At 49.2% G+C, this 9185-nt stretch overlaps 15 non-coding genes across 15 annotated transcripts; 10 read left to right on the top strand and 5 right to left on the bottom strand.

Moving 5' to 3' along the window:
• The first annotated feature begins 1044 nt into the window (after positions 1–1044).
• TRNAN-GUU (transfer RNA asparagine (anticodon GUU)) lies at positions 1045–1118 on the top strand. The gene has a single exon. It is a non-coding gene; the product is annotated as a tRNA-Asn (tRNA).
• A 236-nt stretch (positions 1119–1354) lies between these two features.
• On the top strand, positions 1355–1426 carry TRNAW-CCA (transfer RNA tryptophan (anticodon CCA)). Its single transcript has one exon. It is a non-coding gene; the product is annotated as a tRNA-Trp (tRNA).
• Positions 1427–1497: 71 nt separating this feature from the next.
• On the bottom strand, positions 1498–1568 carry TRNAG-GCC (transfer RNA glycine (anticodon GCC)). Its single transcript has one exon. It is a non-coding gene; the product is annotated as a tRNA-Gly (tRNA).
• Positions 1569–2713: 1145 nt separating this feature from the next.
• On the top strand, positions 2714–2787 carry TRNAN-GUU (transfer RNA asparagine (anticodon GUU)). The gene has a single exon. It is a non-coding gene; the product is annotated as a tRNA-Asn (tRNA).
• A 236-nt stretch (positions 2788–3023) lies between these two features.
• Positions 3024–3095, top strand: TRNAW-CCA (transfer RNA tryptophan (anticodon CCA)). The gene has a single exon. It is a non-coding gene; the product is annotated as a tRNA-Trp (tRNA).
• A 71-nt stretch (positions 3096–3166) lies between these two features.
• TRNAG-GCC (transfer RNA glycine (anticodon GCC)) lies at positions 3167–3237 on the bottom strand. Its single transcript has one exon. It is a non-coding gene; the product is annotated as a tRNA-Gly (tRNA).
• Positions 3238–4382: 1145 nt separating this feature from the next.
• Positions 4383–4456, top strand: TRNAN-GUU (transfer RNA asparagine (anticodon GUU)). Its single transcript has one exon. It is a non-coding gene; the product is annotated as a tRNA-Asn (tRNA).
• Positions 4457–4692: 236 nt separating this feature from the next.
• Positions 4693–4764, top strand: TRNAW-CCA (transfer RNA tryptophan (anticodon CCA)). The gene has a single exon. It is a non-coding gene; the product is annotated as a tRNA-Trp (tRNA).
• A 71-nt stretch (positions 4765–4835) lies between these two features.
• TRNAG-GCC (transfer RNA glycine (anticodon GCC)) lies at positions 4836–4906 on the bottom strand. The gene has a single exon. It is a non-coding gene; the product is annotated as a tRNA-Gly (tRNA).
• Positions 4907–6067: 1161 nt separating this feature from the next.
• Positions 6068–6141, top strand: TRNAN-GUU (transfer RNA asparagine (anticodon GUU)). Its single transcript has one exon. It is a non-coding gene; the product is annotated as a tRNA-Asn (tRNA).
• A 236-nt stretch (positions 6142–6377) lies between these two features.
• On the top strand, positions 6378–6449 carry TRNAW-CCA (transfer RNA tryptophan (anticodon CCA)). The gene has a single exon. It is a non-coding gene; the product is annotated as a tRNA-Trp (tRNA).
• Positions 6450–6520: 71 nt separating this feature from the next.
• TRNAG-GCC (transfer RNA glycine (anticodon GCC)) lies at positions 6521–6591 on the bottom strand. Its single transcript has one exon. It is a non-coding gene; the product is annotated as a tRNA-Gly (tRNA).
• Positions 6592–7752: 1161 nt separating this feature from the next.
• Positions 7753–7826, top strand: TRNAN-GUU (transfer RNA asparagine (anticodon GUU)). Its single transcript has one exon. It is a non-coding gene; the product is annotated as a tRNA-Asn (tRNA).
• A 236-nt stretch (positions 7827–8062) lies between these two features.
• TRNAW-CCA (transfer RNA tryptophan (anticodon CCA)) lies at positions 8063–8134 on the top strand. Its single transcript has one exon. It is a non-coding gene; the product is annotated as a tRNA-Trp (tRNA).
• A 71-nt stretch (positions 8135–8205) lies between these two features.
• Positions 8206–8276, bottom strand: TRNAG-GCC (transfer RNA glycine (anticodon GCC)). The gene has a single exon. It is a non-coding gene; the product is annotated as a tRNA-Gly (tRNA).
• Positions 8277–9185: the final 909 nt, after the last annotated feature.

Below are 9185 nucleotides of genomic sequence, written 5' to 3'. Positions count from 1 at the left end.
CATGATGATGGCAAGAATCAGATGCAGGAGACTATAAGTAATAATGTCTTTGCATTTGCTGAGGTCACTGGCTTGGTACTAGAGTTGTGGTTATCAGGGCATGATGGCAGGCTGCTCCTGACAGAAGTGGCTCACAGAATGCACCCGCCAGATCACCAGCACTATTGTGTTTGAGATCATGTCACTGAACTCTCCTCCTGGAAAATCCTTCCCACTGGCTTTGCCAGATTCTGTGTCCTCCCCAAAATGCTGGGGTGAAACGGGCAGAGTTCTGCGCCCTGCGCCCCTTTACGCGTCCCTAACGCCATCCCAACACGCCCTGGTCGGGCACAGCCCTGATCGGGCTTAGATCACTGGAGCCTCTGGAGATCAAGAACTCCGGAAGCCTAGGGTCAGGCCTATTGCAGAGGCATCTTGTGCCTGGCCATTCCGGGATTGTTGTGTTTCAGGGCCTAGCCATCAATACTCCTGGGATTTCTTTCCATGAGAACCCTCATGTCCCTGTCCTCCCACAAGCCCGAGCTTTTATGTAAAATAAAGTGTGCTCTGTGGGCCTTCCCCTATGTGCTCTCTGCCTAATCTCTTTCTCCCAAGCTGAGCTCTGCAGGTAAATGTATCTATCTGACTGAGGGGCTAGGGAGGGCCTTTCCCAGCAGTCTTACAAGCCAAGAGTTCAGAGAAAGCACCTGCTCTGGGAAGGAGACTCTGCTCACAGAGAAGACAAGTCCAACATAACACAGTGAAGATGGGATGGGCAAGACACACGCCTCACGGGCTGGTAGCACGCAAACAGAGGAGCAGGGAGCTACGCTAAGCAGGCAAAGAGAAAAGTCATGTATGAGTCTCATGCACTGTGACCGGTAGTAATACTGGCTCTAACACCATTAGACAGTAGTCTACACATCATAAATTACAACAGTAACAAGACACTAAGCAAATGACAAATGCTGTATGGCATAAAGACGCCTTATATAATACAAGCTCCAGGCAGGCGCACACATGTCAAGACATATATTGAGTCTCAGGAAATGTATACAGTCAATAGTCTCTGTGGCGCAATCGGTTAGCGCGTTCGGCTGTTAACCGAAAGGTTGGTGGTTCAAGCCCACCCAGGGACGTAGCCTTTTGTCTGCATGAAACACAGATACGTACCTTTGCTCTTTCCTGCGTGCGATCCTTTCCCTGAATAGTTCAATCCTCAGCGTTCTCACTGCACCTGCAGTCAATTTCAATAATTAGGATAGAAAACAAAAGGCCAAGCCCTGTAATACAACCTTAGGCATATAAGCAGAGGAAAATAAGTCAAAAGGCCCACAGCATTTGTTCATCTGGCATCGAAGGCTGCAAGTGTAAGGACCTCGTGGCGCAACGGTAGCGCGTCTGACTCCAGATCAGAAGGTTGCGTGTTCAAATCACGTCGGGGTCACTGCTTACCATTTTATTCCCCACTGAGTTCATATATATCATTTCGAAAACAAAGTCAAAAGAAAGCAACCTTGCATTGGCCGGGAATCGAACCCAGGCCTCCCGCGTGGCAGGCGAGAATTCTACCACTGAACCACCAATGCTTCACATGGTGTGTTCACAGCAAGAGCTCTGTCCAAGACAGTGGTCAGGTTCACACACTTAAATTGTACACATATGAACAAAGTGTGCGCAGCAGACATGATAACGCCAACGTTTCACATGATGATGGCAAGAATCAGATGCAGGAGACTATAAGTAATAATGTCTTTGCATTTGCTGAGGTCACTGGCTTGGTACTAGAGTTGTGGTTATCAGGGCATGATGGCAGGCTGCTCCTGACAGAAGTGGCTCACAGAATGCACCCGCCAGATCACCAGCACTATTGTGTTTCAGATCATGTCACTGAACTCTCCTCCTGGAAAATCCTTCCCACTGGCTTTGCCAGATTCTGTGTCCTCCCCAAAATGCTGGGGTGAAACGGGCAGAGTTCTGCGCCCTGCGCCCCTTTACGCGTCCCTAATGCCATCCCAACGCGCCCTGGTCGGGCTTAGATCACTGGAGCCTCTGGAGATCAAGAACTCCGGAAGCCTAGGGTCAGGCCTATTGCAGAGGCATCTTGTGCCTGGCCATTCCGGGATTGTTGTGTTTCAGGGCCTAGCCATCAATACTCCTGGGATTTCTTTCCAGGAGAACCCTCATGTCCCTGTCCTCCCACAAGCCCGAGCTTTTATGTAAAATAAAGTGTGCTCTGTGGGCCTTCCCCTATGTGCTCTCTGCCTAATCTCTTTCTCCCAAGCTGAGCTCTGCAGGTAAATGTATCTATCTGACTGAGGGGCTAGGGAGGGCCTTTCCCAGCAGTCTTACAAGCCAAGAGTTCAGAGAAAGCACCTGCTCTGGGAAGGAGACTCTGCTCACAGAGAAGACAAGTCCAACATAACACAGTGAAGATGGGATGGGCAAGACACACGCCTCACGGGCTGGTAGCACGCAAACAGAGGAGCAGGGAGCTACGCTAAGCAGGCAAAGAGAAAAGTCATGTATGAGTCTCATGCACTGTGACCGGTAGTAATACTGGCTCTAACACCATTAGACAGTAGTCTACACATCATAAATTACAACAGTAACAAGACACTAAGCAAATGACAAATGCTGTATGGCATAAAGACGCCTTATATAATACAAGCTCCAGGCAGGCGCACACATGTCAAGACATATATTGAGTCTCAGGAAATGTATACAGTCAATAGTCTCTGTGGCGCAATCGGTTAGCGCGTTCGGCTGTTAACCGAAAGGTTGGTGGTTCAAGCCCACCCAGGGACGTAGCCTTTTGTATGCATGAAACACAGATACGTACCTTTGCTCTTTCCTGCGTGCGATCCTTTCCCTGAATAGTTCAATCCTCAGCGTTCTCACTGCACCTGCAGTCAATTTCAATAATTAGGATAGAAAACAAAAGGCCAAGCCCTGTAATACAACTGTAGGCATATAAGCAGAGGAAAATAAGTCAAAAGGCCCACAGCATTTGTTCATCTGGCATCGAAGGCTGCAAGTGTAAGGACTTCGTGGCGCAACGGTAGCGCGTCTGACTCCAGATCAGAAGGTTGCGTGTTCAAATCACGTCGGGGTCACTGCTTACCATTTTATTCCCCACTGAGTTCATATATATCATTTCGAAAACAAAGTCAAAAGAAAGCAACCTTGCATTGGCCGGGAATCGAACCCGGGCCTCCCGCGTGGCAGGCGAGAATTCTACCACTGAACCACCAATGCTTCACATGGTGTGTTCACAGCAAGAGCTCTGTCCAAGACAGTGGTCAGGTTCACACACTTAAATTGTACACATATGAACAAAGTGTGCGCAGCAGACATGATAACGCCAACGTTTCACATGATGATGGCAAGAATCAGATGCAGGAGACTATAAGTAATAATGTCTTTGCATTTGCTGAGGTCACTGGCTTGGTACTAGAGTTGTGGTTATCAGGGCATGATGGCAGGCTGCTCCTGACAGAAGTGGCTCACAGAATGCACCCGCCAGATCACCAGCACTATTGTGTTTCAGATCATGTCACTGAACTCTCCTCCTGGAAAATCCTTCCCACTGGCTTTGCCAGATTCTGTGTCCTCCCCAAAATGTTGGGGTGAAACGGGCAGAGTTCTGCGCCCTGCGCCCCTTTACGCGTCCCTAACGCGCTCCCAACGCGCCCTGGTCGGGCTTAGATCACTGGAGCCTCTGGAAATCAAGAACTCCGGAAGCCTAGGGTCAGGCCTATTGCAGAGGCATCTTGTGCCTGGCCATTCCGGGATTGTTGTGTTTCAGGGCCTAGCCATCAATACTCCTGGGATTTCTTTCCATGAGAACCCTCATGTCCCTGTCCTCCCACAAGCCCGAGCTTTTATGTAAAATAAAGTGTGCTCTGTGGGCCTTCCCCTATGTGCTCTCTGCCTAATCTCTTTCTCCCAAGCTGAGCTCTGCAGGTAAATGTATCTATCTGACTGAGGGGCTAGGGAGGGCCTTTCCCAGCAGTCTTACAAGCCAAGAGTTCAGAGAAAGCACCTGCTCTGGGAAGGAGACTCTGCTCACAGAGAAGACAAGTCCAACATAACACAGTGAAGATGGGATGGGCAAGACACACGCCTCACGGGCTGGTAGCACGCAAACAGAGGAGCAGGGAGCTACGCTAAGCAGGCAAAGAGAAAAGTCATGTATGAGTCTCATGCACTGTGACCGGTAGTAATACTGGCTCTAACACCATTAGACAGTAGTCTACACATCATAAATTACAACAGTAACAAGACACTAAGCAAATGACAAATGCTGTATGGCATAAAGACGCCTTATATAATACAAGCTCCAGGCAGGCGCACACATGTCAAGACATATATTGAGTCTCAGGAAATGTATACAGTCAATAGTCTCTGTGGCGCAATCGGTTAGCGCGTTCGGCTGTTAACCGAAAGGTTGGTGGTTCAAGCCCACCCAGGGACGTAGCCTTTTGTCTGCATGAAACACAGATACGTACCTTTGCTCTTTCCTGCGTGCGATGCTTTCCCTGAATAGTTCAATCCTCAGCGTTCTCACTGCACCTGCAGTCAATTTCAATAATTAGGATAGAAAACAAAAGGCCAAGCCCTGTAATACAACCGTAGGCATATAAGCAGAGGAAAATAAGTCAAAAGGCCCACAGCATTTGTTCATCTGGCATCAAAGGCTGCAAGTGTAAGGACCTCGTGGCGCAACGGTAGCGCGTCTGACTCCAGATCAGAAGGTTGCGTGTTCAAATTACGTCGGGGTCACTGCTTACCATTTTATTCCCCACTGAGTTCATATATATCATTTCGAAAACAAAGTCAAAAGAAAGCAACCTTGCATTGGCCGGGAATCGAACCCGGGCCTCCCTCGTGGCAGGCGATAATTCTACCACTGAACCACCAATGCTTCACATGGTGTGTTCACAGCAAGAGCTCTGTCCAAGACAGTGGTCAGGTTCATACACTTAAATTGTACACATATGAACAAAGTGTGCGCAGCAGACATGATAACGCCAACGTTTCACATGATGATGGCAAGAATCAGATGCAGGAGACTATAAGTAATAATGTCTTTGCATTTGCTGAGGTCACTGGCTTGGTACTAGAGTTGTGGTTATCAGGGCATGATGGCAGGCTGCTCCTGACAGAAGTGGCTCACAGAATGCACCCGCCAGATCACCAGCACTATTGTGTTTCAGATCATGTCACTGAACTCTCCTCCTGGAAAATCCTTCCCACTGGCTTTGCCAGATTCTGTGTCCTCCCCAAAATGCTGGGGTGAAACGGGCAGAGTTCTGCGCCCTGCGCCCCTTTACGCGTCCCTAACGCCATCCCAACGCGCCCTGGTCGGGCACAGCCCTGGTCGAACTTAGATCACTGGAGCCTCTGGAGATCAAGAACTCCAGAAGCCTAGGGTCAGGCCTATTGCAGAGGCATCTTGTGCCTGGCCATTCCGGGATTGTTGTGTTTCAGGGCCTAGCCATCAATACTCCTGGGATTTCTTTCCATGAGAACCCTCATGTCCCTGTCCTCCCACAAGCCCGAGCTTTTATGTAAAATAAAGTGTGCTCTGTGGGCCTTCCCCTATGTGCTCTCTGCCTAATCTCTTTCTCCCAAGCTGAGCTCTGCAGGTAAATGTATCTATCTGACTGAGGGGCTAGGGAGGGCCTTTCCCAGCAGTCTTACAAGCCAAGAGTTCAGAGAAAGCACCTGCTCTGGGAAGGAGACTCTGCTCACAGAGAAGACAAGTCCAACATAACACAGTGAAGATGGGATGGGCAAGACACACGCCTCACGGGCTGGTAGCACGCAAACAGAGGAGCAGGGAGCTACGCTAAGCAGGCAAAGAGAAAAGTCATGTATGAGTCTCATGCACTGTGACCGGTAGTAATACTGGCTCTAACACCATTAGACAGTAGTCTACACATCATAAATTACAACAGTAACAAGACACTAAGCAAATGACAAATGCTGTATGGCATAAAGACGCCTTATATAATACAAGCTCCAGGCAGGCGCACACATGTCAAGACATATATTGAGTCTCAGGAAATGTATACAGTCAATAGTCTCTGTGGCGCAATCGGTTAGCGCGTTCGGCTGTTAACCGAAAGGTTGGTGGTTCAAGCCCACCCAGGGACGTAGCCTTTTGTCTGCATGAAACACAGATACGTACCTTTGCTCTTTCCTGCGTGCGATCCTTTCCCTGAATAGTTCAATCCTCAGCGTTCTCACTGCACCTGCAGTCAATTTCAATAATTAGGATAGAAAACAAAAGGCCAAGCCCTGTAATACAACCGTAGGCATATAAGCAGAGGAAAATAAGTCAAAAGGCCCACAGCATTTGTTCATCTGGCATCAAAGGCTGCAAGTGTAAGGACCTCGTGGCGCAACGGTAGCGCGTCTGACTCCAGATCAGAAGGTTGCGTGTTCAAATCACGTCGGGGTCACTGCTTACCATTTTATTCCCCACTGAGTTCATATATATCATTTCGAAAACAAAGTCAAAAGAAAGCAACCTTGCATTGGCCGGGAATCGAACCCGGGCCTCCCGCGTGGCAGGCGAGAATTCTACCACTGAACCACCAATGCTTCACATGGTGTGTTCACAGCAAGAGCTCTGTCCAAGACAGTGGTCAGGTTCACACACTTAAATTGTACACATATGAACAAAGTGTGCGCAGCAGACATGATAACGCCAACGTTTCACATGATGATGGCAAGAATCAGATGCAGGAGACTATAAGTAATAATGTCTTTGCATTTGCTGAGGTCACTGGCTTGGTACTAGAGTTGTGGTTATCAGGGCATGATGGCAGGCTGCTCCTGACAGAAGTGGCTCACAGAATGCACCCGCCAGATCACCAGCACTATTGTGTTTCAGATCATGTCACTGAACTCTCCTCCTGGAAAATCCTTCCCACTGGCTTTGCCAGATTCTGTGTCCTCCCCAAAATGCTGGGGTGAAACGGGCAGAGTTCTGCGCCCTGCGCCCCTTTACGCGTCCCTAACGCCATCCCAACGCGCCCTGGTCGGGCACAGCCCTGATCGGGCTTAGATCACTGGAGCCTCTGGAGATCAAGAACTCCGGAAGCCTAGGGTCAGGCCTATTGCAGAGGCATCTTGTGCCTGGCCATTCCGGGATTGTTGTGTTTCAGGGCCTAGCCATCAATACTCCTGGGATTTCTTTCCATGAGAACCCTCATGTCCCTGTCCTCCCACAAGCCCAAGCTTTTATGTAAAATAAAGTGTGCTCTGTGGGCCTTCCCCTATGTGCTCTCTGCCTAATCTCTTTCTCCCAAGCTGAGCTCTGCAGGTAAATGTATCTATCTGACTGAGGGGCTAGGGAGGGCCTTTCCCAGCAGTCTTACAAGCCAAGAGTTCAGAGAAAGCACCTGCTCTGGGAAGGAGACTCTGCTCACAGAGAAGACAAGTCCAACATAACACAGTGAAGATGGGATGGGCAAGACACACGCCTCACGGGCTGGTAGCACGCAAACAGAGGAGCAGGGAGCTACGCTAAGCAGGCAAAGAGAAAAGTCATGTATGAGTCTCATGCACTGTGACCGGTAGTAATACTGGCTCTAACACCATTAGACAGTAGTCTACACATCATAAATTACAACAGTAACAAGACACTAAGCAAATGACAAATGCTGTATGGCATAAAGACGCCTTATATAATACAAGCTCCAGGCAGGCGCACACATGTCAAGACATATATTGAGTCTCAGGAAATGTATACAGTCAATAGTCTCTGTGGCGCAATCGGTTAGCGCGTTCGGCTGTTAACCGAAAGGTTGGTGGTTCAAGCCCACCCAGGGACGTAGCCTTTTGTCTGCATGAAACACAGATACGTACCTTTGCTCTTTCCTGCGTGCGATCCTTTCCCTGAATAGTTCAATCCTCAGCGTTCTCACTGCACCTGCAGTCAATTTCAATAATTAGGATAGAAAACAAAAGGCCAAGCCCTGTAATACAACCTTAGGCATATAAGCAGAGGAAAATAAGTCAAAAGGCCCACAGCATTTGTTCATCTGGCATCGAAGGCTGCAAGTGTAAGGACCTCGTGGCGCATCGGTAGCGCGTCTGACTCCAGATCAGAAGGTTGCGTGTTCAAATCACGTCGGGGTCACTGCTTACCATTTTATTCCCCACTGAGTTCATATATATCATTTCGAAAACAAAGTCAAAAGAAAGCAACCTTGCATTGGCCGGGAATCGAACCCGGGCCTCCCGCGTGGCAGGCGAGAATTCTACCACTGAACCACCAATGCTTCACATGGTGTGTTCACAGCAAGAGCTCTGTCCAAGACAGTGGTCAGGTTCACACACTTAAATTGTACACATATGAACAAAGTGTGCGCAGCAGACATGATAACGCCAACGTTTCACATGATGATGGCAAGAATCAGATGCAGGAGACTATAAGTAATAATGTCTTTGCATTTGCTGAGGTCACTGGCTTGGTACTAGAGTTGTGGTTATCAGGGCATGATGGCAGGCTGCTCCTGACAGAAGTGGCTCACAGAATGCACCCGCCAGATCACCAGCACTATTGTGTTTCAGATCATGTCACTGAACTCTCCTCCTGGAAAATCCTTCCCACTGGCTTTGCCAGATTCTGTGTCCTCCCCAAAATGCTGGGGTGAAACGGGCAGAGTTCTGCGCCCTGCGCCCCTTTACGCGTCCCTAATGCCATCCCAACGCGCCCTGGTCGGGCTTAGATCACTGGAGCCTCTGGAAATCAAGAACTCCGGAAGCCTAGGGTCAGGCCTATTGCAGAGGCATCTTGTGCCTGGCCATTCCGGGATTGTTGTGTTTCAGGGCCTAGCCATCAATACTCCTGGGATTTCTTTCCATGAGAACCCTCATGTCCCTGTCCTCCCACAAGCCCGAGCTTTTATGTAAAATAAAGTGTGCTCTGTGGGCCTTCCCCTATGTGCTCTCTGCCTAATCTCTTTCTCCCAAGCTGAGCTCTGCAGGTAAATGTATCTATCTGACTGAGGGGCTAGGGAGGGCCTTTCCCAGCAGTCTTACAAGCCAAGAGTTCAGAGAAAGCACCTGCTCTGGGAAGGAGACTCTGCTCACAGAGAAGACAAGTCCAACATAACACAGTGAAGATGGGATGGGCAAGACACACGCCTCACGGGCTGGTAGCACGCAAACAGAGGAGCAGGGAGCTA

Source organism: Lissotriton vulgaris, chromosome 1_1 (assembly GCF_964263255.1).
Source record: "Lissotriton vulgaris chromosome 1_1, aLisVul1.2, whole genome shotgun sequence".
Lineage (NCBI taxonomy): Eukaryota > Metazoa > Chordata > Amphibia > Caudata > Salamandridae > Lissotriton > Lissotriton vulgaris.
Note: the sequence above shows the minus strand (reverse complement) of the source record. Positions and strands in the feature narration are given on the sequence as shown.